We start from the raw sequence: 27,423 nt of genomic DNA on the forward strand, positions 1-27,423 counted from the left end.
GAATCTGTCTCTAGTCCATGGACAACATATCTATTATCAATTGTTAATTATACCTATACTCAGCCCCTTGACTTCGTATTTGGGTTTCGCTATCCAGGTCCTTGTCTATTTCATAGAAAGCCACAAGGCAAGGGTTATCCGGGGTGTGACAACAACACTTATTGCAACAACTTCTATATGGAAAAACAATATAACTATGGTGGGTTACCAGTATAAGGAATTGACAGTTCCCCGAGAAGCTGGTTATTACCCTTCTTGTTGTCCAATTATCTATTTTACTGACACTATATTGTATGTCAATTGTTCAGGGATAGTATTGCGTAAGGGCACGTACACTTTGCAAATCCAAAGGACCCCAGTACCTTTGGGGGGAATTCCAGGTATTCTGCAGTAGATTATGATAGACCGGTGTATGCACGCCCAGGGTTTTTCTTTTTGTCTAATGGGACTTATTCAAATGTCCATAATGGTACGGATGATGTGGCACTTGGGATGGTACTGCCTTTGGATGTACCTTGCAAACATGCAATGCCTAAAGTAAGATGGGTTAGAAGGACATTGACCAAAGAATTCTCTGAATGAGTGACCGATCTCAAAGTCAATAATTATAGTAATGGTTTGGATACATTCTTTCCTCCATAATAACATTTGGTGGTACTGCTAAGGCAAGGGGTGAGAAATTTCAGATGTAAGCTGCAAATATTGTTTAACTCCACAGTAGCAACTTTGCGTAACATCACCACCCATTTGGAAAGCATGCAAATATATTCTGAGCAGACGAGATATGCATTCGATTTCATCCTAAGAGTGGTGGTGTGTGTGTGGTAGTAGGAGACCAGTGTGTAGTCGGGATCACAAATATGAAAAATAATATTACCCAACACATTTTAGGCATCCTAGAAAATGTTAAAGGAATGGAAAGTGGGAACTGGAGTTGGTCTCTTTTAGGCAGCTGGGGTTGCGTCCTTGAAAAGGTGATTTCTTTCATTGTGGTCTTGGTCTCTTGCTGTGTCCTTGTTCAAGGCCTTCCCTTCTGTTGTTCTTATTGCACCACTCATCTCACTCCTAAGAGGAAAATATCGATTCATGACACCAATGCTGCAATTATGGTTCAAAAGGGGATCGAGGACCTCATGCAGATATATGAGGGCATTTTCGAGACTTCTTCCCTCCTCACGATCTCTGTTCCTGATGTTGACAACATGGAGTGCTCCTAAGAAGTTTGCCTATGACTTTCTGTTTTATTGATTTATATGGTCTTTTGCTATTACTAGAAAATGTTTAGCTCATGCTAAAAGGAGGGTCTGCTGGAATAGAAAAATTCATGTTTGCGCATTTTTCTATGTATTTTAGCATTTGCGGCGTCATTTTCTATGTCTGCGCTATTTCCGAGAAAAAGCCTCTGTTGAGTTGTGTTTCTCCAAGGCTAAGTTTTTTCTTCACTAATGAAAACACTGTTCTTATTAGTGTATACCTTTCCCTCTAGATAGAAGCCTTCTCCAACTTGTCTAGTGGCGGGCACGGGCAGAGGCAACCTTGAGTAGTAGATAGTGTGTGCCCCGCCTCAAAATCAAAACGTATTTTACTGTATTTCACAGTTTTGCAGCATCTGCTTGGAAAATTCCAATTGGTTCTGAAATGTACATAATGTATCTTTATGCTTGCTGAAGTTAGTCCCTCTGCAGCACTCCTAAGCGACTGGGCAGACTGGGCTCCACTCTGAGTGTACCTGAACAAACAAATATTGGTTTGTATTCCCTACTGTCTGACCGACTCTTCATTTGGTATGAAAGGCTGAGAGGTGGCCGTGAGTGACCTGGGTGACCCTAATCGGGCCTCTTCCTTCAACCTGACTCCCCTGCTTCCACCCATTCCCTACTCCCCACGGATGTCTCCTTTCATCTGAATTCCCAGCCTCCACCAATTCCCTACTCTCCACTGAGGGCTCCCTTCATCTGACTCCCCAGCATCCACCCATTCCTGACTTTCCGCCGAGGTCTCCCTTTATCCGACTCTGCAGCCTCTATCCATCCCCTTGACTCGCTGCCAAGGTCTGGCTACATCTGACACCCCAGCCTCTACCTATCCCCTTGTCTCTCTGCCGAGGTCTAGCTACATCGGACTCTCTGCCAAGGTCTGGCCACATCTGACTCCCCAGCATCCACCCATTCCCTTGATTCTCCACCAAGGTCTTGCTTCATCTTACTCCCTGGCTTCCACCCATCCCCTTGACTCTCCACCAAGGCTCTCACTTCATCTTACTCCCCAGCCCCTGTCCATCCCCCTGACTCTCTGCCGAGGTCTGGCTACCTCTCACACCCCAGCTTCTACACTCTTTGAAAAGGTCTCCCTCTATCTGACTCCCCAGCCTCTACCCCCTTCTTGACTCTCCACTGTGGTCTTGCTTCATCTGACTCCCCATCGTCCACCCATTCCTGACTCCCCACCGAGGTCTCTCTTCATCTGACTCCCCAGCCTCTACCCCTTCTCGACTCTCCACTGTGGTCTTGCTTCATCTGACTCCCCATCATCCACCCATTCCTGACTCCCCACCGAGGTCTCTCTTCATCTGACTCCCCAGCTTCCTCCCATTCCCGACATTCCGCTGAGGTCTACCGTCATCTGACTACCCAGCCCCTACCTCCCCAACCCCTTGACTCTCAGCGGATGTCTGTCCACAGCTGACTACCCATCCCAGACTCTCATATCGCGGTCTCTTTTTATCTGACTCCCCAGCATCTACCAATTCCAGACTCTCCACCCAGGTCTCCCTTTATCTGACTCTCTCAGCCTCCGCCTATGCCTGACTTTCCACCAAGGTCTCACTTCATCTGATCCACAATGTCTACCCAGTCCCTACTCTCCACGAGGTCTCCCTTTATCTGACTCTCCAGCCTCTACCAATCCCCGACTCTCCACCAAAGTCTTCCTTCATCTGACTCCACAGCCTCCACCCATTCCTGACTCTCTATTGAGGTCTCGCTTCATCCGACTCCCCAGCCTCCACTCATTCCCTACTCTTATGCCTAGGACTCCTTTTATCTGACTCCCAGCCTCTACCAGTACCTGGCTCTCCACCGAGGTCTTGCTTCATCTGACTCCCCAGCCTCCACCGCTTCTCGACTCTCTACCGAGGTCTCGCTTCATTTGACTCCGCACCCTCTAACTATTCCCTACTCTCTGTCGAGGTCTCCCTTTATCTAACTCCCCAGCCTCCACCCATTCCCGACTCTCCGCCTAGGTCTCCCTTACGGGACTCCACAGCCTCCACCAATTCCAGACTCTCCGCCTAGGTCTCCCTTACGGGACTCCACAGCATCCACCCATTCCAGACTCTCCGCCTAGGTCTCCCTTACGGGACTCCACAGCCTCTACCCATTCCCTACTATGCCTCGAGGTCTTGCTTCATCTGAGTCCCAAGCCTCCAACTATTACGGACTCTCTACCGAGGTCTCCCTTCATCTGACTCCCCAGCCTGCACCCACTCCCGGCTGTCTGCCGAGGTCTACCTTCATCTGACTCCCCAGCCTCTACCCATCCCAGACTCTCATACCGAGGACTTCTTTAATCTGACTCCCCAGCCTCTACCAATTCCAGACGCTCCACGAGGTCTCCCCTTATCTGACTCCCCAGCCTCCATACATTCCGACTCTCCATCGAAGTCTTGCTTCATCTGACCCCCCAGCCTCCACCCATTCCCGACTTTCTGCTGAGGTCTCCTTTTATCTGACTCCCCAGCCTCCACCCCTTCCCAGATCTCCACTGAGTCCTCGCTTCATCTGACTCCCCAGCCTCCACCCTTTCCCAACTCTCTGCCGAGGTCTCCTTTTATCTGACTCCCCACCCTCCACCCCTACCCAGATATCTCCACAGAGGTCTCACTTCATCTGACTCCCCAACCTCCACCCATCCCCGACTCTCTGCTGAGGTCTTCCTTTTCCTGACTATCCAGCCTCGACCTATCCCCTTGACTCTCTTTGAGGTCTCCCTTCATCTGACTCCCCAACCTCTACCCTTTTCCGACTCTCCACCAAAGTCTCCCTTTATCTGACTCATCAGCGTCCACCCATTTCCGACTCTGCTGAGTCTGGCTCTATCCATCTGCTGAATTCCACAGGTTATCTCCATTTATCAGATTCTCATCATGTCCACTCACCTATTCTCTGTGTCTTCTGTCTCACCCCTCTATGCACATCACCCACATTTGTTTCTTCATCTGGCTGTCTGTCTCTCCCAGCCACCATCTTTATGTTCATCGAGTTTTTTTCCCGCTTTGCTTCAATTTTTCCCTTTATCACGCCTTTTGCTGCACGTCGCTCCAATTATGTATGTTCGTCAGTGTCCAACTTTCTAGATTACATTCTGTCTCTGATATGTTCTCCGCATGACATGTTTCTACTTGTTCGCTTTATCTACTTCCCTGTCTGTGCCCATTCGTCCACATATCCCTCAGTACACTTTTGACTGCGTCCCTCCGCATTGCTTCTCTCCCTCACTATGCCTGTATGACTGAACTCACTCTACCGCGCTCCCTCTGGGTACACCTGTCTCTTGGCACCCATGCTGTTCTGCATGTTTCACCTATCTTTGTGCTACATTCACTGTATCCACCACTTCCTATTCTCTCCGGGTTGTCCCTCTGATAGCTCCCTCTCTTCTAGTGTCTCTTTTTTTCACATTTCTGTCTTTGCTTACGTTTTTCAGCTAGCTTCATATCTTCTCTGTGCCATCTCCTGGCTTCAATGTTTCCTTTTGATCTCCCCAGAGTGAATTGGCTCATTACGGGGCCTATCCATTACACTTCTCTATCTGCGACTATCTTTGACATTCCCCTCTAACCTTTTTTTTATGTATTTTATTTATAAAGTTTTCTATAGCGCGAACTTGATCCCGAAGGATATCAGAGCGCTTTACAATTTGAGGCAATTAAATTAATTCTCACCCTATTCCCCTATAAACCCACCTCCCACTTTTTTTTTTTTTTCATAAAGTTTTATATAGCGCGAACTTGATTTATTTATTTTATTTATTTATAAAGTTTTATATAGCGCGAACTTGATACCGAAGAATATCAGAGCGCTTTACAATTTGAGGCAATTAAATAACTTCTCACCAGCACTGAAGTCACTGGAACATGCACCAAAGTGTAGAAGGGGACTGTTCCATTGTGGCTACAGCATGGTTAGGACACAACAAAGGCGGGCTCATTAAGATCTCAGGACTGATGCACGATGTGAGAAATGGGCAAGAGACTTGCAGGCACGCATTAAAAACTTTCTGAACAAAAACTCACCTTTGGGTTTCGACTGTAGCATTCTCAAAGGCCAAAAGTCATTTGATCCACTTGAAGGGCTGTCTGCGTAACAAAAGAATGGCAGCAAATACAAATCACAATATTGTGATGCGTCGGGTCAACAGCGCAGCCTAAAAAACAGAAACAGCGTTTTATCAATGACGATTCAGGGTGAACATACTACCCAAAACTGTCTTACCTCCATCGCCTAAAGCCCTAACTCAAACCAATTGCCCTCTGTAGACAATTCTTGGCAGAGCTGCCATTTTTATTGGCAGTGGTATAATTTTCCTCACCTTTTTTTCTGGCCCAACCTTCCGTAATCCTTCACTCTAGATCCCTCACCAAGCGTTCATAAGCAATAAATGATGAGCATTTATAGAGCGCACGGCTACTCGGCAAGACTATCCCGGCGCTAATAGTCTCCATCTAACTAACCAAAAGCACCCCTAGCTGCGGAATAACCAGGTTTTGAGTAGTTTCTTAAAGAAAGCCAGGTCAGTAATAGATCTGGGGGTTACTGGGAGAAGGTTCCAAGCTTGGGCTTCCAGGAAACGGAAGGAACTTCCTTCAGAACGGGCTCTGCGTATTCTAGGAATGGAAGCCAGGTCCATGGATGATGACCTCATAGTTCTGGCCGGCATGTACTGGGTTACTCTCTTTCTGAGATAGCTTGCACCCCTGCCATAAAGAGCTTTGAAAAACAGAACCAGAGCCTTAAATCTGATCTTTCTCATAGGAAGCCAGTGTACTGCCTTCATGTGCAGGGACATATGGGTCCTGGGCTTAAGCATAAGTACCAGTCTGGCAGCAGCATATTGAGCCACCATTTAGAACCACCTGCAAAGGGTTGAGAAGACACTCTGGGAGGCCTAGGTACAGGACAATATCATAGTCCAGTCTGGAAGTAACCAAAGCCTGGACCACGGTTTTCCTAGTATCCAATGAAAGTAGGGGAAGAAATGTCATCAGCTTTCGCAATAGCCCAAAGCAGGTGATTACTACCGACTGGCCTTGTGATATCATCGAGAGAGCACTTTCAATAGAGATGCCCAGATTTTTTACAGTGGTTTGCGCCAAGATTGGAGGTGACATATCCTCAGGCCACTAACGTCTCAACTCTTCAGAGCGCAGGGTGCTAAAAAAGATAGTCTCCGACTTCTCTGAATTACATTTCAATTGGTTTCTCATGAGCCAATTGAACACCTTAGTGAGGCACAATCTAATCTTATCACCCTCAAAGTCAGCTACCTTATTAGAGGTGAAAGTCAGCTAGGTATCATCAGCGTATGAAATTATTTTTGCCCACATGCTTCCGCCCGTGGTGCAATGGGGGACATATATAGATGGAAAAGAGAGGAGCTCAATACAGATCCCTGCCGAACCCCCTCTTTCAAACTAGGAATGGAGGATGCAAAGGGAGGGGTCCATACTTCCTGACTTCTGTCCTCAAGAAAGGAGGTCAACCATTCTAACGCTGATCCACCTATTCAAAATTCCTAAATCCTGTACAGGAGCCTGTCATGAGGGACCGTGTCAAAGGCCGCCAACAGGCCCAATAAAATTAGAGCGGCTCTACCCCCCCGGACAAGCTTCTCTTTGATATATTCAGTGACCTCCAGCAGTGCCGATTCTGTGCTATAGTTAGCCCTGAAATCTGAATAAAGTGCAAAAAAAAATGTTTCTACATGGTCTGAAATAACTATATTCACATAGTTCGCCAACACCTTAGAGTAGGATGGTAAAAGAGATATGAACCTGAAATTAGCTAGCCCATTTGGATCACCTAAAGGTCTCTTTAGTAACAGTAGAATATTCACATGTTTTTCAGATGGAATGCATATAGCCTGCTGACAGAGAGGAATTAAGAACCTTATTTACCACTAGGTGTATGGCCTTGGCCACAGAGGCCAACAATTTTGCTGGACAAGGGTCAGCAGGAGAGCCTGACTTAAGACCCTTGATGAAATCCAGGGATACTTTAGGCTGCAGCAAAGGAATCTGTAATAGAGCGGGGATTTCTCAGATGGGCAGCTCCCAGCAGGGACTAGCAAGTGCGAGTGGTCAACAGGAGGCCCCCTTGAGAAAGAGTTCTGAATAGTCACGATTTTCTCATGGAAGAAAGTTGCTAAATGGTTAGTCCATTCTGCAGAATGCAGGAGATCCCTGATGACAGCCTTTGGAATAGCGAAAACGTTCACGATATTTAAACTCTCCTTTCCCTTATTGTCGGAAGGTTTAATTTTATCCTCCAGATGGCTCTTCTTAATATCATTGACTTTAGTATAGTAGGATTACAATGTCGACTTATACTCCAATTTATCCTCCAAATTATATTTTTTATGCCATTTCCTTTCCAAGCATTTACATGCACTTTTGCTAGTACTCAAAATATCATTGAACAAGGGGGCTGAGGGCCTAGCCTTCTTGGTAGTGCGTATCGTCAGTAGGGCCAATTCCTGGGTGTCCTGCCTCAACCAAGCTTCAGGTTGTAGCACGTCCCCATCTGGGTTCCCTGATAAAAGAGGGACAGAGGATTTGAGGGTGTTCCCCTAGAGCTGATGGTAAAACTCTGTGAAAGGCTTTTTACTTATTTTCCAACCAATTAGGGAGACCCTGGCCGTTTTCCAAGAGCTAGGCACCCTAAAACTAATTTGACAATGGTCCGACCAGACCAGGGGGTGCAAAACAGCAATGTTATCAGGAGTAGAAAGATGAATACTTCGACGAGGTGGGCCTATCAGCCCAACGATCTAGCGACCAATGTTGAAAATGTTATTTATTGTAAACGAAGAATGAGAAATCTCCACGGGGGGAGGGGAGATCCGCTGCAGCTGAGAGAAAAGGCGAGGCCCCTGATGGGGAAGAACGTCAGATAGGATGGGGAGTAAATCAACTAAACCAAACTGAAAACTGGCTTGAAACTCCAATTTCCGTCCCTTTCATTCAGATCAACTTCCCTTCCCTCTTGCTTTCTATTCCTTTCCGGTTTTCCTTCTTTTATGTTCTTCTCTCCTCTCCCCTTTTCTTTCCATTTCCCTTTTCTTTCCATTAATTTCTTCCCTACCTCTTCTATCCTTTTCCCTTCTGTTCCCTCTTTCTCCCCTGATCAGTGCCTTTCCTTTTCCCTTCCATTCAGTTCTCTTCCCCTCTCCCTTCCATCCCCCTCTCCTTCCCATTCCTATCCTTTCCTTCTATTCTCTCATCCCCATTCCATCCCTTCCATCCCCTTACCCGTCTCCTGCATTCCATATCCCGTTCCCTTCACCATCCCCTCCCCCTCCACTTCCCCCTTCCTTCCTTCCTTCCCACTCATCATCCTCTTCCTTCCCTTCACTTCCATGCCCTTCCCTTCCACTTCTCTTCTCCGCCCCTTCCCCATCCCCTCACTCATCCTCCCTTCCCTTCCATACATTTCCCTTCCACTTCTCTTCTCCACTCCTTCTCTGCCCCTGTTTCTTTCCCTCCCAATCCTTCACCCTCCCCCATCCTCTTCGTCCCTTTCCCTTCTTACCATCTCCCTCTCCCTCCCCCTTCCTTTCCTTTCCCTTCCCTGACCCTTCCCTTCAACCTTCTCTTCCATTTCTGTCCCTCTCCATCCCTTTCTCCTATCCCTATCTGCAATCCACTCCCCACTTACTTCACTCCCCACCTTCCATTCCCTTCCCTTCTCTTCCCCATCCATTCTCTCACCCTTTCCTTCCATTACATTCCCTTTCTTTCCTTTCATTTCCCTCCCTTCCTCCGCCCCTCTTACCTATCCCCTCAACCGCTCTTTCCCCTTTACCTTTCACTGTTTCCCATCCCTCCCCCCACTCAACCACCTCCTCTTCGATTCCCTTTCCTTTGTTTCTATTTCCGTCCCCATCCCTCCCCCTTCCCTTTGCTTCCCCTGTACCTTCTCTCTTTCCCTTTTCCCTCTCTCCCCTTCCCTCTCCACCCTTTCCCCTTACCCCTTCCTTTCTCCATTCCCTCACCATCCCCTTCTCTCCCTCCTGTTCTCCTCCTTTCCCTTCCCCCTCCACTTCTCTTCCCCACCTCACCCTATCCTCTTTACCATCCCCTCACCTGTCCTTCCTCCCACTTTCCATTCCCTGCTCTTCCATTCACCCTCCACCTTCCCATGGCCCTTCCCCTCATCCTTCCCTTCTCCTTTCCCTCTCCCTCTACATTTCCCTTCTCTTCCCCATCTCTTCGCCCTCGCCTTCTCTCCCTCATCCTCTACTTCTCTTCAGTTCCCTCTCCTCTGGTTACCTTGGCGTCCTTAGTAATTTCGCCTCCCTTTCCTTTGGTTACCTTTCCCACCATTCACCCTTCCCTTCTTCCTTCACTTTTACTTTCCCCATCCCATCACCCTCCTTCTCCCCCTCACCCTCCCTTTCTCTCCCTCCCTATCCCTTCTCTTCCCTGCCCCATCCCTTGTCTTCCCTGCCCTATCCCTTCTCTTCCCTTCCCCATCTACTTATCACCCATTCCGTTTCCAATCCCCTCACCTTCTCTCCCTCTTCCTCCCCCTTTCCCTTCCTTCCCCTGTCCCATCCCGTCTCCCTCCACCTTCCCATGCCCCTTCCCCATGACCCTTTCCCCGGCCCTTCCCTTCTCCTTTCCCTTCGCATTAACCTTTCCCTTCACTTCCCCTCTCCCTTCACTTCCCCTCTCCATTCCCTTAGGAAAGAAGTAACTAAAGCGTGTAAGAACTCGGAAACGTAATGGGAGATGAAGGTGGTTCCTAGGGGATTGGGGGAGTAGAGACAGAAAGGTAATTGGTAGGCAAGTTGATCGGAAGGGATGTAAAGTGATAAATAGGAAGGGAAATGGAACTCCAAGTTAGTTTCAAGTTAGTTTTCAGTTTGGTTTCACGTTCGGTTTTCAGTTCACTTTTCGTTTGGTTTATTTACGCACCTTGTGACCTTGGACCCACGCTTTCCCTTTCTTTTGGAGCCTGATAGGCACAGGCTGCAGCTTCAGCCTCTTGATGGCTTCAGCTCCAACCGCCCACTATTGTCCTCCCGTCCGGTGTCCCGAAGTGCAATGCTGCAGCTGCCTGGTTACCAGCTTTTTATACCAAGGACACGTCACAATGGATTTCAAGGTGTAATCATACATTACCCATTTATGGGTGAGACCAGACCATGTATTTCAGTTTAACAGGGGGAGCTGGAAAGGCACGGGTTTAATCCAATTTCTTGAGGAAATACAACAGTTTAATCCCAACAATGACCTCTCGATGATCCTAAAAGACGATCCCACCCTATCCGACGTTTTTCCCCATCAATGGTCTCTCCTTGTCTCTCTGCTGCAGCGGAGGCCTCCCCTCTGCAGGTAGACAGGACCTCGTGACATCACATTAGAGAGCCTTGCATGTCATAGGCGTTCCATTCACAGGATTCTACTAATGGTGCTGCTGGGAAGGCGCAGACATTTTACATGAATTTAAAATAAGGGGTTTTCTCATTCTTCGTGCCAAATACATTATATTTTCATCAAAAGGCGCACTGTAACAACTTATTTGCACAGGGGACATAGAATCAGGCACACACAAAGTCGCGCACACACTCACAGAGTGGTGTCATGCCCGTTTGCATTTACACTTAACAGAGCCCAGCGAGGGACTCGTCAGTCACTGTGAGATATTTCAAACCAATCACATACAGGAGCAATGACTGCGTCTCTGTTAATAGTTAGGTCTCGGGGGAGATAAATCATTCACAGGAGGATCTATCGTCTATAACCAGACTCATAACAGATCTAGGGGCATATTATCAAGCCTGTGCGCTAAAATTATCGCCGCTTTATCGCCCGAAAACGGCCGATAAAGCGGCGATAATGGGCTTGATAATATGCTCTGTGGAATTCCAATCGAAGCCCATGTTAGATGTCTTCACATCTAACATGTGCTTCGATTGGAATTCCATAGAGCATATTATCAAGCCCATTATCGCCGCTTTATCGGCCGTTTTCGGGCGATAAAGCGGCGATAATTTTAGCGCACAGGCTTGATAATATGCCCCCTAGTTCTCTATCTCACTACAGCGAGTTTCTGGAACAATCTTTACTGTGTGTCGCTCTGGGATGCTAATGCTTTTACTGTGAGTTTTAGGCATAGTTGCCAAGTTTCCCAGGTCCATGAGGGATGTGCTGTTCCAGTCCAGGTGTTTCTCATTTGAATTCCTGGACGTTTAGTCCTCTTTAATAATGGGATACACAAGATTACAAGTGCCAGAATTCAAAGAAAAACATAGGGCTCGATTCACAAAAGTAATCTGAGACAAAATCGTAACTTTATGACTTTCAGTATACACAAAGGCCTTTAGGAGTAGTAAAGTTAGGATTCCTAACTTTACTACTCCTAAACTGAGACAAAATCCTAACTTTAGGACTTTCGGTATTTACAAACGGCATTTAAGAGTAGTAAAGTTAGTAATCCTAACTTTACTACTCCTAAATGCATTTTGTGAATAGCAAAAGTCATACAGTTACGATTTTGTCTCAGATTATTTTTGTCAATCGAGCTCCCAGACTGCATCATCACATCACTGATGGACCTGGAAAACTTGGCAGTGTTACTTAGGTTGTCTTTCACCTACCCTAGTGGGACTTAAGGGTTCTCTCCATTACTGCAGCATGCAGACGAAAAGTAATGAGACAAAGACAGAGCGGAGTGAGCTGACTTGAGGGGTGACCCTCCTAGGTTCCTCAGGGGCCCACCGAAAATGACTCATGACTCTTCTCCCAATGTATGGCCTGTTGCCTGGTGTTAAGCATTATTCAAGGTATGGAGGGCCATCACCCCTCCGAACAAAGTAACTGAGTTTTGCCTGCCCCATTCCGAACTTCTGGAAGCCCCTCCCAGGTTAAGACACTCTAAGAGGAATCACACCCACCCAGTTATATCCCCTTCACCATGTCTGCTTTGTTCATTGCCTCTTAAGGATCTGATAGATTCAACATGCTCTCCAAACATTTTGTCCCTGCCCTTCAAGTATACAACCAATGAAATGCCTGCTGGTGCTGTCTCTCATACTGCACTCAACCTATTTACACCCTGGACACTTCACCTGTGCCTTCCACTGACACCCTTCGGTACACCCAAGACCGCTACCAGAAACGTGCATGCCCACAGTAATGTACAGATACGCGACATTATGCCCAGAACAATTTCACTTGTACCTGCAGGTAGTATGTGCCTACAAGCAAATAAACTAGTGTTTTGGCATTATACAACATGATGAGGCTGCTTTGAATATCAAAATGGTTTACTTCATATCTTTAATCTCAAATTTAAGTTATCTATAATTCCACATTAGTCGCCTGAGACCATCCATAGTCACATTTATTTTTTCAAAATGAAACTTTGCTTTTGCCAACAAGTGTTCTGCGACTTCATAACTTGTCACTTCCACAGGGCATAAAACCTTCTCCATAAAGTTTGTGTTTTTCACCTAGAGATAGTGCAGTAGGCTTAGAGATGTAAGTAAGTGAACAATGGTCATATTTGATGCTATCCTTATTGCCTGGTATTACAAAGTTAGGGGTGATTAAAACGGGTTTGAAGTTATGAAGTGCACATTGAGGGGCAAGACCTTGGTGTTTTAGCATAGGTCATATTAGGGAGTGTTAGACTTGGCATCTTTTGGCGTGTTTCCCCTGAGTTTTTGCTTTCTGACCTCCTGGTTTTGACTCTGTTTGTGCTGGCTTAGTGTTTCTGCGCACTTTTCCCACTTCTGATCAGTGGTAAAGTGCAAGTGCTCCTGTGGTACAATGTGTTATGGATTGGTGTTTCCATGATTGGCTTATTTGATTTATGTGTCAGTCTCTAGTAAAGTGCACTGCATGTGCCAGGGCCAGTAGATCAAATGCTGTTAGTGGGCTGCAGCCACCCACCCAAACAGCCCGTAAATGTGACTCTGGCCTGCCATTTCATTGCAGAGCCTGTGTGCAGTCAGGTACGGCCATGTTGACTTGGCTAGTGCACCCACTTTCCAGGCCCTAACCTTCCCTTTTCTTACATGTCAGCTACCCCTAAGGTAGGCCCAAGGTACTCCTATGGGCAGGGTGCAAAGTATGTGAAAGATACGACATGCCCTGGTGTGTGTGTGTCATGTCCTGATAGTGAATTACTGCCAATTTCATTTTTTACTATTGCAAGGCTACCTGTTCCCCATAGGACAGAATGGGAAGTTTGTTTATAACATCTTATAAACATAACTGGCCCTTGGATCTAGGTAGGAAAATAAAGTTTAGTATGCCTGAACTCAGAATCTAAAGATGCATCTTTTAGTGAAGGTGATTTTTACATTCTGTTTTTAAAAATAACACTTTTAGAAAGTAGGTATTTTCTTGTTCAGTCATCCTGTGTGCCTCTGCTGGAATGTGGAATAGCTGTCTGGGTTTTGGATGACAGAAGGCTGGGGAGCAGGAATGGCTCCAGATGGTCTAGGTGGGTCAGCAAAGGGCTGAATAGACCTGGGCTGCAATTCGGGAAGGGGGAGGAGATTACCTCGCACCTCACAGTGCCTGGTCTGCCTCTGACAATGCCGTCTCCACGTCCTGCCAGGAAGTCACACCAGAGAAGGCAGAACTGGTTCTGGCTGGGCACAGACACTCTCTGCCTAAGAGATCAAAGGATTTTGGGATATAACTATTGGGGCCCAGACCCCTGAACTTTAGAACTCTTTTGGATCAAGAAGACTGCCAAGAAGAAGAGCTGTGAGGAGGAACTACCATTTTGCTGTGTGCTTTGCTGTGTTGGCCTGCAGTGGCTACTTCTGTCTTGGGCAGTGAAAGGACTGGACTGACCTTCATGCAATCTACTTTTGTGAGTTTCTCCAAGGGCTTGAGGTAGAGCTTGCCCCCTGTTCAAGAAGTCTGAGGAACAGCAAAGCCTTCTGCCCTTAACACTGGCGACTGTGTGTTCTGTGCTGCAACAGAGGAAAAAGCAACCTGACGCCGTCTACGACGCTGCTACTGACTCTGTGTCCTGAAGACACCGCAAAGGGAACCGCCGCAATGCCGCACCACGACCCTGATCTCACTGACGATGACTGCTGATGTCACCACCAAGCCGCTGCTCGCCCTGCGACCTGTGGGCTCCGCACTCCACACCGCCTCGCTTCACGACGATGCCTTGGAATCCCTGACACCGCCGCTCCACGCCGAAATCTACGCCGCTGTTTGCACCGTGGTTTGAGGGCACCGCTTGTAAAGTTACATGACGTACCGCCCTCATCCTGCAACGCAGTTTTGACCTACCAACACCGGCGCCATCGACTCCAGTTCGTCAGCCAACGACAGCGCTTCAGCAACGACCACACTGCTGCTTGCACAGCGACCTGCCAGCACCGAGACGAGCATTGCATTAACTTAGAACCGCGACCCTGGTCTCCCCGATGACGCCATCGGACACCACCACTGAGCCACTGCTCGCACTGCGACCTGAGAACACCGCACTCCGCACCGCTGCACTTCGCACTGCAGCACTTGACGCCTGCTGACGCCAGCGCACCTGACTTCATTAGAGAGGAGTTCGATCTGCAAAGTATGTGACATCAAGGGCCCGACGACTCCTGCACGACCTCCGGAACTGACGCCTGCAGACGCCGTGCTTTCGGAAGCTCAACGAGAGGTCGCCGACGCCCTGCATTTCAAAAAGGTACTGTTTGCGGGTCTTCTCGACACCGCAGTTGGCCCACTGTTTTTCAAGCATATTTTGATAACTGAAGATTTTTAAGTACTGTATTGTGGATTTTTATCATTTTTGGTCTTGTCTTAAATATACAAAAATATTGGATAATTTTCTAAACTGGTGTGGTGTCCTTTTCTAGTGCTGTAACTGGCGGGGTAGGGAAAGGCAGGAGACGAGTCTTAGTGATGCTTAAACCAGGTTTTATTTGGTGGAACAAACGGTCTGTACAGGACTTCCTGGCCGCAACTCTTCTCGGTGATCGGCTCCTCTCACGCTGACACTTTCTGAGCACACCTTCTTCCCGTCGTCGAGTCGGGCTCCTCCTCCTTCTTCCTTCCTCGGGCTCCGTGATGACCCAGGATCCGCCGAAGGGGAAGACACAAGAGAGGAAGTATCAGGTACACGCTTGCTCAATAAACAGTCTTGGGGAAAGGGGGTGAGGATCACCTTGGTGCTCGGGGAGTGTATGGGCGTGAAGGACGTGTACCGGGAAGTTAGCAATGGCTTACGGGGGACCTCTACCCTTTCTACCAACCCAACCCGCTATCCGGTCACGCACCTCGGGTAGCCACGCCCCTCCAGGGGAGCGGCTGGGCGATGAGCGATATCGTTGGCCTCCTAGCTCCGTAGTCCCCGCTGTTCTACTTCCGATCCCGGCCTCCCGATGCTCTGGATTCTCCGCCGCTACCTGGGCTCCTTCCGTCCCGTCCTTCGTGACTGCTCTCGCCTCCTCCTCCTCCGATGCCGCTCTCGCCTCCTCGTCCACGCTCTTGCTCCACCCCGCTCCTCTCCACTCACTGACCGCTCCTCCGGTGTAAAGACACACCTGGGTTTGCTGGCGGTCTTCTTTTAAGGAGTGTCCGGACTTCTCCTCGGTGATACTCCCACCAGTCCACTTAAAGGGCCCGAGGCCCATTTCCTCGTCATCACAACTGTACCACTCCTCATGCCAGTTCCATGCAGGGGCTGTTGACGTCTGTGGAGACAAGAGGGAGGGGTCACAGGTCACGGGTTCACTCCGGGGCACAGGGGGCGGGAGCCACCCTTCCTGGTTACACACCATCCCCCCAGGACACTTCCGTTCGGGAAGTGGATGTCTGGACAGGTAGTCAGCCCCGGTATTGTCAATGCCCTTTTTGTGACAGACCGTGAATGCGTAAGGTTGCAGGGCCAAGAACCACCTCATCACCCTGGCGTTGTTGGACCGGTTACGGGCCATCCATTGGAGGGGGGCATGGTCTGTGTACAGGGTAAACGGCCGCCCCTCCAGATAATGGGCCAGTTTTTCCACGGCCCACCGGATGGCTAAGCACTCCTTCTCCACCGTGGGGTATTTGAGTTCTCTTGGGAATAGCTTTCTACTGATGTAGAGAATAGGATGGTCAACCCCGTCCTCCCCTGTTTGGGATAACACCGCCCCTATCCCATATTCGGAAGCATCCGTGTTAAGGGAGAAGGGGCGTGAGAAATCGGGAGACGTCAGAATCGGGGTGGAAGTGATCAGACGTTTCAAGGCGAGGAAGGCTTCCTGCATCTCGGACGTGGGGAACAAGAGGTCTGATTGTCTGGCCTTGGTTTGTAGCGTGTCCGTGAGGGGGGCAGCTAATTGAGCGAATTGAGGGATGAAGCGTCTGTAGTAGCCAATTAGCCCTAGAAACGCACGCATCTCCTTCTTCGTACTGGGGAATGGGGTTTCGGCTATAGCTCTGACCTTCTCTATTTGGGGTTCGATGAGGTCGTGGCCGAGTACGGGAACGCCATGCGGGATTTCTTCGCGTTGATGGTCAGACCTGCTTTTTCTAGAGTCTCTAGAACCTGGTGTAGATGTGTTAAATGGGTCTGCCAGTCAGGACTGAACACGACGATGTCGTCCAAATATGCCGAAGTGAACTTCGTAAGGTCCTTCAACACGTGGTTGATCAGTCTTTGGAACGTGGCCTGGGCGCCGTGTAGTCCGAACGGTAATACATTGAATTCGTAGTGTCCGTCTTCCGTGGAAAAGGCGGTCTTAGTCAGGTCGATGGTACTGATGTAACGGGCCTCTCCGAGCTTTTCGATTAGTTCATCTATCCGTGGTATCGGACACGCGTCGAATGGAGATATCTCATTGAGCGCTCGGAAGTCCATGCAGAATCGACGTGTTCCATCGGGCTTCAGGATCATCACGATCGGACTGGACCAGTTGCTTCTTGAGGGACGAATCACACCAAGTTTCAACATGTCGTTTACTTCCTGCTTGATAACACGTCGTCGTGCTTCGGGGATGCGGTAAGGCCGTATCTTGACTACTTTACCCGGTTGGGTCTGAATCTGGTGTTCTGTTAGGGTAGTTCTTCCTGGCTGGTCTGAAAACACGATGTTGTGTTGTTGCAGGGTTGCCATCAGTTCTTGTCTCTCATCATCCCGCAAGTCGTCATTAATCACAAGTCTGTCTATGGTAGACATGGTCTCGGGGGTTTTCACCACCGTCATATGCACCCCGGAAGGTGGGGGACCCAACTATTTTTTTAGCATGTTTATATGATAAACTTGGGCCTTCCGGGGGTTGATCTGCAGTTTATAGCTGGTGTTACCAATGGTTGAGATCACACGATATGGTCCTCCCCATTCTGCCTTGAATTTCTGGGTAGAGGGAGGGCAGCAAAACCAAAGCCCAGTCGTCCTTCTGAAGTCTTCTCCACCTCCTCCCCTTGTCGTATACGGTTTTTTGTTTTTGTTGGCTTCGCTCCAGATTGGTATATGCCAAGTCTGTCATCTTCCCAATTTTGGATCTGAGGTTACGTGCATATTCCAACATTTTCAGCGTCTCCTCTGGGGTCTCCTTCTCCCAGGCCTCCTTTGTCATGTCTAAGAGCGAGCGTGGTTGTCTTCCATACAGCAGTTCGAACGACGAAAACCCCAGGCTGCTCTGTTTCTGTCCTCGTATCACGTACAGGGCCAGAGGCAATACCTGGTCCCAATCCGTGCCGTTAGTCTCCAACATTTTCCGTAAGGTGGTCTTTAGGGTTCTGTTATACCACTCGATGAGACCGTCGGTCTGTGGGTGGTATACCGCGGTACGTATCTGGTGTATGGTCAGGAGTTGACAGACTTCTTTCATCAGTCGGGATACAAATGGTGTCCACTGGTCCGTGAAGATCTCCTTGGGGAAACCTACCCGGGAAAAAAGCTCCGACATTTTGTCAGCCACTTGTTTGGTCGTCGTTGTGGTTAAAGGAAAGGCCTCGGGAAATCTTGTTGCATAGTCCACCAGCACTAGGACATATTGGTGTCCCTTCCTTGTCTTGGGTAGAGGCCCTATTAGATCCATACCCACCCTCTCGAAAGGCACCCCGATGATGGGTAACGGCTGCAGAGGAACGGCAGGGGGTCGAGTCATGTTCCGCTTCTGGCATACCTCACATTCCTGACAGTAGGCCATCGTGTCTTTGTAAATACCCGGCCAATAGAAATGACGCAGGATGTTTTGTGTGGTTTTCTCGGTGTTGGTATGGCCTGCGACCAGATGTGCGTGAGAATAGAAGAGCACTTGTTCCCTGAATGCCACCGGTACCAGTAATTGTTCCCGCTCATTCTTCGATCCCTGACGATAAAGAAGTTTGTTTTTCGTAAAGAAACAGGGATAGATGGGGGGCATTTGTCCCCGAGTCCTCTGGGCACTGTCCCAGGCGTTGAATAGGGTGGCATCATTAGCTTGTGAGAACTGGAAGCTGCGGTCCAACACCCACGGCTCAGGAGTCACAAGGGCTGACTTCGGTTGGGTGTCCGCAGGTCCCCGTTTGCCAGGCGTCAGACTCTGGGTAAACATTTCTAGGAATGCCGGGTTATCGGTCCCTATAATGAGGTCTTCAGGGAGAGTGGACAGCACACCAACCCTAATGCTCTGGGGCCTACCTTGATAGGGGGCTATTGGAAGGATAGCCACCGGATATGGCCTCACGTCCCCATGAACGCATCTTATGTACACTTGGTCCTTTGGGATAACTTGGGAAGGCCTCACATGTTGGGTCTGAACCACCGACTGGCGACAGCCGGAGTCTAACAGGGCTTGGATGGGGGACCCGTTCACCCTTACACTCACTCTGAAAGCGTGTCCCATTTTGGCCGAATACAACACAGTTCGGGGTAAGTAGCCGACCTCCATTGGTTCCTCGGCTGGTTTCCTTCTTCGACACATCCGGGCTATGTGTCCCCATGTACCGCACTCAAAACATTGCGGGCCGCTGTGCGTTGGAGGTTCGGGTTTCCATGGTTTTGGTTTAATCGTCTCTGTGGCCTTCACTGGTTTCTTCTCCATTTTACAGGTGGTTTTTGGTCTCTCTAGTTCCCACATAGGCTGAGGTCTGGGTTGGACCCAAGAGAAGGTAGTAGCCATGTCTACTGCCTGGGTGGTGGTGAGGTTGTGATGTTGACGCAACCACCTCTGGGTAGCGTACGGCAGGGCCTCCAGAAACTGTTCAAAGTACACCCGGTCCATGATTTCCTCTTTGGAGCAAACGTTTGGGGTTAGCCACTTGTCGGCCGCCATCTTCAGACGGATGAACAATGTCTTGGGGGTCTCCCCGGGGACACCCCTCTCTTTCCTGAACCTGAGGCGGTACGCTTCCTGATCCAGTCCTAGATGATCTAGGATTATTCTTTTGATGTCCGCCTATGCAGTGTCGCCCATCGGATTAGCCACCTGGTAGGCGGCTTGGGCTTCCCCTATCAACAAAGGGGCTAGAAAGAAGGGCCACTTGGCTACGGGCCACCCACAGGCCCTGGCGGCTCTCTCGAAATTCAACAGAAAGGAATCGGGGTCCTCCCCCGTTTGATACTTTGGAGGGAGACCCCGCTGATGCTGTGAGGTGTTCCCCCTACGGAAGTGGGCCCAGTCGCAATGACGGGGTCAAGGGCGCGAGCCATCATGGCGGCCTTCATGATCTCCCTGTCGGCCTCGGCCGCCAGGATCTGTTGCTCCATCACCCATTCAAGACGGACCTGTCCTTTCGCCAAGCACTCTAATACTACTTCCATCTTCGTTATGCAGATGGAGGGGGTGCCCGCATTCTCCACCACTGTAACCGGCGGGGTAGGGAAAGGAAGGAGACAAGTCTTAGTGATGCTTAAACCAGGTTTTATTTGGTGGAACAAACGGTCTGCACAGGACTTCCTGGCCACGACTCTTCTCGGTGATCGGCTCCTCTCGCGCCATCACTTTCTGAGCACACCTTCTTCCCATCGTCGAATCGGGCTCCTCCTCCTTCTTCCTTCCTCGGGCTCCGTGATGACCCAGGCTCCGTCGAAGGGGAAGACACAAGAGAGGAAGTATCAGGTACACGCTTGCTCAATAAACAGTCTTGGGGAAAGGGGGTGAGGATCACCTTGGTGCTCGGGGAGTGTATGGGCGTGAAGGGCATGTACCGGGAAGTTAGCTATGGCTTACGGGGGACCTCTATCCTTTCCACCAACCCAACCCGCTATCCGGTCACGCACCTCGGTTAGCCACGCCCCTCCAGGGGAGCGGCTGGGCGATGAGCGATATCGTTGGCCTCCTGGCTCCGTAGTCCCCGCTGTTCTCCTTCCGATTCCGGCCTCCCGATGCTCTGGATTCTCCGCCGCTACCTGGGCTCCTTCTGTCCCGTCCTTCGTGACTGCTCTCGCCTCCTCCTCCGATGCCGCTCTCGCCTCCTCCTCCGATATCTCTCTCTCCTTCTCCTCCGATGCCACTCTCGCCTCCTCATCCACGCTCTTGCTCCACGCTGCTCCTCTCCACTCACTGACCGCTCCCCGGTGTAAAGACACACCTGGGTTTGCTGGCGGTCTTCTTTTAAGGCGTGTCCGGACTCCTCCTCGGTGATACTCCCACCAGTCCACTTAAAGGGCCCGAGGCCCATTTCCTCGTCATCACAACTGTACCGCTCCTCATGCCAGTTCCATGCAGGGGCTGTTGACGTCTGTGGAGACAAGAGGGAGGGGTCACAGGTTACGGGTTCACTCCGGGGCACATGGGGCGGGGGCCACCCTTCCTGGTTACAAGTGCTTACACTGTATTACTGTTGGTTATGTGCAAATGCTTTGCACGCTTCCTCTAAGATACGCCTGACTGCTCGTGCCAAGCTACCAAGGGGGTAAGCAGGAGTTATTTTAGGAGTGTAACTCCTTTATCCTGACTAGAGTGGTGGTTTCTGCCCGACTTTGGCACATGCCCTAGCCGACCAAAAATCCTATTTCTAACAGGGGGTGTTTAGGCCAATGGTGACTAGTGCATGCAACCCAGAATTGTGTTGTAACTGAAGTGCTTGCTGAGCACGTATATGGGAGATGCTCACGTTCTTCCACAGACTGTGGGAAGGCAGTGCATCTGGTTCTTTTGTGACCTGGCACGCTTGTGTGTTTGTGTGAAGTGCTGCGTTGTAGTTTGAAAGCATGAATAAATCAGAGAGAAGTTGATTTTCCAGAAGCAAGTTTATTGAGATATACAGCTTGACCACAGGAATGCATCCATCCTTAACAAAGTATGGGCTGTCAATGCCTGTTTAACAACAGACATGCTTGGTTGAAGATAGACACCACGAGCGATGCACTTTCAAACATAAGCATGTTTGAAGGAGCGCATGCCAGGAACATGAAACTCTGTGAGGATGTCATTAATGAAGAGCAAGGAAAGACTACAAGCAATTAATAACATTACAAGAAAGAACAGATAAGTCATGTGTAATACAAACCTTTACATCATCTCCCTCCCATAAGAAAATGAACAAAAAGACCTGAAGGAGAAAAAACACATGTAATTCAAGTCATGTAAAAGTCCTTAAACCTGAAGGGTACAGAACAGTTACGATGTGTTCTGGAGGCACCTGAAGTGGAAGGTGTGTCATGGAAACATGTAAAATGACCACCTTGAGAATTAGATGAAGTATTGGAAGAATAATCAGATGAGGTACCCAAAGACAAATGAGAACAATCAATATTTTCCTCGGCGAGGGTACACTTAGAGGTAAGAATTTTAGAAGCCTGTTCAGGAGACAATTTGACTGGGACCCTCTTGTTCGACCACCCTTTTGTGTCCAAAACGAGTGAACCCTTGGAAGTTTTGAGAACCTGTACAGGAAATGAAAACTTAAAGGCACCTTTCTTAACTCTATTTGGATTTATTGATCAAAACCCATTCTCCAATTTGAAAGTCATGTAAAACATTTGAGCGTGTATAGTCAAAGTGTTTCTTTTGAAGTTTTTTGTTGAGCTAACACATCTTCTTTGCATGTTATGCTTTTCTTGACAAGCCAAGCATGACTCGTCATTTTTTTTTAAACCTTGATCCAACCAGGACAAAAATTTCCATTGGGATCTCTTTTTTTAAGAAGTCTGAATGGCGAAATGCCTGTGGTGGTATAAGGGGTGATGATATATGACCACAAGAAAAGGTTCAACAGAGAGATTACAAACTAAAGCAGATTGTATTCCTTCCTTAATGAACCTGTTCATCCTTTCGACAAGTCCATTAGAGGAAGGGGAATACAATGCAACTTTAAGATGCTTCATGTCATGTGCAATAAAAAAATCTCGCATTAAAGAGGTAGTGAAATGTGTAGCATTGCCGGTAACAATTTCTCTGGGAGAAACTTCAGACTGAAAAACTCTGCTTAATAAAAGAATTACTGACAAGGTATTAGGTGTGTCACAAAATGCAAACTCAACCCATTTGGAATATTAGTCAATTAGTACAATAATGTAACGTTTGTCGTGAGGAAGTCAATCAAAAGGGACAGAAAAATCAAGAGCAAGCCTATACCATGCTTCTTCAGGGACAGGGACACAATTTTGGGAGTTTTACAGTGTTTATCAGAAAGTAAACACGTTTGGCAGTGGTCAATCCATTGAGAAACATCTTTATCTAAAGCTGGCCACTAGAAATGTTCTTTTAATTTTCTTGATGTGGCTTCTAAAAATTCCTTAGTGAAGAGGAAAGGGGGGAACACATTGGTCTCCTCGCATGTGAACATCATTAACAATGGAAAGATCATCAGAAACTTGAACAAAAATTTGAGTGAGGCAGGTAAGGGACGCTCTTTGGGCCAGCCAGAAACAATCATATTCTTAATAGCTTGAAGAACGGAATCATGCTTAAATGCCTGAATTCAATCTGTGAAGGTGAAGGTGGAGGAAGAAATGAACGTGTCTTCAATGGACGCAACTACGCACTCAATGTCATCAAATTTAGAGTCAGAGTGACTTATCTTCCAATTGTAATTTTCAGACACAGTCAGCCCTAACATTGCTTCCACCAGGAATATATTTCATAACAACATTATACTCATGTAACCTTAAAAGAATACGAACAAGCCTGGCAGAGGCCTTGCCAGTGCCATTTCCATTTAAAAAGTGCAATAGAGGTTTATGATCACTGTAAACATCAAACTGTGTGCCCCAGATAAAAGTCTTGACTTTTGTAACTGCCCAAGAGAATGCGAGGGCTTCTCCTTCTATTGTACTGTCATTAGATTCAGAAAGAGAAAGTGCTCTAGAAGCAGAGCCTATTGTGTGTCCCTTCACACTAATCCTTTGACAAAGCACAGCACCTTAGCCACGCTGACCAGCATAAACTGAAATAGACATTTTGTTGACCTGGTGTGAAAGAGGACAAAGCAGGAGCTTCTGTGGTCACCTTTTTGACAAGGTCAAAAGCATGATTGATCTCTTGAGTCCAAATAAAGTTAGAGTTCTTCTTTAAAAGGAAACGTAAAGGTTGAACAATTTGTGCATATCCTGCAATGAATCTCGAGCAGTATTCGGTCATGCCTAAAAAAGACTTTAAGGAATTTTTGTCCTTGGAGATAGCAACTTTGCAGATGGCTTGCGTTAGAGAACATTTGGATTTTTATACCAAGTGAAGAAATTGAATGACCCAAATAGTCTATTTCACTAAAGAAAAATTAGCATTGATCCCTACCTAGGGTAATACCTGCTTCCTTAAATTTGGAGAGGACTTTTTTAAGGATACAATGTGTCCATCCTTCTTTTTTGAATAAATAAGTACATCATCTCGATAGGCTTGTACAGAGGTAATATATTTTAACATATAGTCCATGAATTTTTTTAATACGATGTCCACAGAGGCTAAACCAAATGGCAATCTAAGATTCTTAAATGCTCCAAAAAGAGTTATGAATGTAGTTAAATCAGTAGAGTAGGAAGAGAGGGGAATCTGATGGTATGCTGAACGAAGGTCTAGTAAGGTGAAAAATGCAGAACCACTGATGCCAGTCAGTAGATCTTGTATCTTCGGGAGGGGATGGCAGTCAACAATAATGTTTTTGTTGAGGGAGCAAGGGTCAGCACATAAACGGATACTGCTATCCTTCTTCCTGATGATCACAGTCGGACTGACCCATTCAGAGGAGTCAGTGGGTACAATAATTCCTTCGGAGACCATGGTATAGAGTAATTTTCTAAGATCCTCCCTAACACTTACAGGAATAGATCTTAGTTTTTGTGCAACAGGGATTGCACTGGGTTTGAGTTTATTGAGATGTTCAAAGTTTGTAATTTTCCCTATGGATGTACTAAAAACTTCAGGGAATTCTGAAATGATATCTTGAACATTAGCATCAAAATTCTCTGAAACCATGGAAACCAAAACCTCATTGATTTGTACAGGATTATCTGAACCGGGAACCATTTCAGACCCACCTTGGCAAGGTCCTGCCAAACCACAATGCTTTTAACTTTAATTGCAACATAAATGTTTGTATATACACGTCTACCTAGACAGGTTAAATTTTCATAAAAGAAACCAAGCATATCCATATCCTTATGACAATATGCCTTTGGAACTATATCTGTGCATTGCAAAGAAACAGAAGAAGACCAATGATTTTTGAAAAGCATATCTGAAATAATAGTCACAGGAGCACCTGAGTCTGCCATCATGTCAAAATTGAGATCACCAAGACAAGTGGGGTCTTTGGCCTGCTCGGATAAGGAAGGTTGAACATTGGTAACAATTGAGAGAATTACTTTTTGTGCTAAAGTATGAGAAGTTAAATCAACAGCATTAATGTCAAAGACTTTGTAAGGGTGTGTCAAGAGAACAGATGTTAAAATCAGAATGATCTTGCGAGAACTGAGCTAATTTGAACCACCTGTTTGCTTCTGCAAACTGACTGAAAAAGTCCAATGTCATGACAATTAACACACTTTTAATAAGAGCAGAACAGGTAGGGCTATTACCAAGATGTGATTTTGAACAACATCTGTAACATATGGTATTTGTTCTCCTTTGAAATGTGTGACGGGGTGCTAGGAGAGCCCCGAAACAACCCGGAGTGGTGGTCCGCCGCTCCTCTCTCACCTTGCCCATTGCCCCCACAGCTGCCAGAGAACGAGTGGAGAGAGAAACAGGACGGCTGCTGGATATCACCTGAAACGGGACCTGGTTCCTTTAAGTGGAACGACGAGGATGGCGCAGCCCCGCCCCCTTTCTACGGAGCGACGTCAAAAGGCGGAAGTGTCTCTTCATTGATGAACGGCGTTTCCCTGGAGGTAGACGGTGCGGAGAGGAGAAGGAGCAACGCGAGTGTGTATCCGGAGGAGGACGACGGAGCGCAGACGAGCCCAGCTGATACCATCAAGCCTGGAGGCCAACGTTTCGGTGCATCGCCCCGGTCCCGAGGGAGGTGGGTGGGACGGAGTAGTCTCCCTACCGAGTGAAAGCCGCTGCGAGTATCAATAGTGTCCCATGTGCCCCTCCCTTCACGAGCACTGAGAGCACTACTTGGCGTTAGTAAAGTTCACTGTCACTTGGTTTCCTTCACTTCCCCTACCCCTCCACTGATTATACTGGACGTCCCAGTAACCGTTATCTTCTCCATTTTGCTTTCTGGGTATTGCGGTCCCGACGAGGAAGACCAGATACCGGCGGATTGCCAAGACCGGAAACCTTCCTCCGAGTCAGCGGGAACCACGGATTAGACTAACGAAAGTACTCTGAATTCCCCGTTACCAGAACTTTGTTATTGTTCCCTTGCAAAGAGACTAAAACCCCCCCCTTTTGAACACTCTGTTTGTTATGCAGAGGAAGACATATATCCCAATAAAACCCTCTTTAAAATCACTTATTAAGGATCCAATCTTTGTGTTCACTCCGAGTTCGGTAGTATCTGAAGGGCAGTTACCAGCTGAGCAACCTCTCCTGGGACAAAATGGTTTAGAAAATTTGCTTTGAAAAGTAGCAGCATTAACAGAAGAATCCTTTTAAACCAGGTGAAGGGGAGAAACAATGTCATTAGACGTACACTTATAGGAAATAATAGCTCTTTCAATGCTCTTGGCCATATCAATTACTTCTTTTAAAGCTGGATCTCTGCAACTTAAAATACGTTCTTGTATCTTTTTGTGGAAACAACTATAAATAAATTGGTCTCTAATATGCATGTCAAGAGAAGCACCAAAGTTGCAATCGGCTGCCAAGTTCCTTCAAACAGAAATGAACTCCTACACTGTTTTGTTGGAATCTTTCTTTCTATCTCTTCATGAAATTAAACCTTTCTAGAATGATATGGGATTGCTCTAAAAATGTCTTATTAATTATTTGGATGGCATCAGAGAAGAGATTCCAGCCATCACCAGCCAGTGGAATGGATGGAGGTAGGTTATCAAAGATTTGACATCTGGCATGCCCAAACGACTGTGGAGAATTGCCAATTTGCGCTTTGGAGAATACTCATCAGCATCAATGGTAATAAGATACCTTTCAAAGCTGCGAAATAAAATTTTCCAAGACTCTTTAGGCTTGCCAGGTGCAGGCAGAAAATTATTTAAATGCACAAAATGTTGGTTGGATGACATGGCAATAAAATGTTAATAATCTTAATGGTGGAAAACAAAAGATGTGAAGAAGTGAAGAAAACGTTTCTTTAAAAATTATGTTTTAATAATGCCAAGAAGTCTCTTTATAAATAGTTTTTATAACTAAAAATAGTCAACAAATGTGCAGAAGTAGTTAAAAACTTTTTAAAGGTTGAAGTCCGTAGTAGGTAAATCCAAGAAATAATAAATTACCTTTTGCAAACGTGAACCGTGAAGAAACAGTTAAATATTGACAATCCAGGGAGAAGATAGGTGAAGCTTGTGAGGAGAGCTTGTAAATGAGGAAAAGAAAAAATCCAATATGGCTGCCATTGCGTCATAAACGTGATGAGGTAGCAGAAGAGCTAGGCGGATGTGTAAGAGAACCAGAATACACCCTAAGATGGCTGCCAAATGTTGCATGAAGACATCATCACATTTTGTTGAAGACGTAGAGACAGACATATGAGCTGACATCTCCCTGAAAGCAGAAGAAATCCTCAAAAATGCTGAAAAAGTGCTCCGGAGGCGGTGCAGAGTAGAAGCTGGAGTACGGGACTCAAATTGGGAGCATCTGAGGAGGAAAGCTTGAAGAATTGAAGATCGTCGGAGGAAG

The sequence above is a fragment of the Lissotriton vulgaris genome, chromosome 2_1 (assembly GCF_964263255.1).
Source record: "Lissotriton vulgaris chromosome 2_1, aLisVul1.2, whole genome shotgun sequence".
NCBI classification, from domain to species: Eukaryota; Metazoa; Chordata; class Amphibia; order Caudata; family Salamandridae; genus Lissotriton; species Lissotriton vulgaris.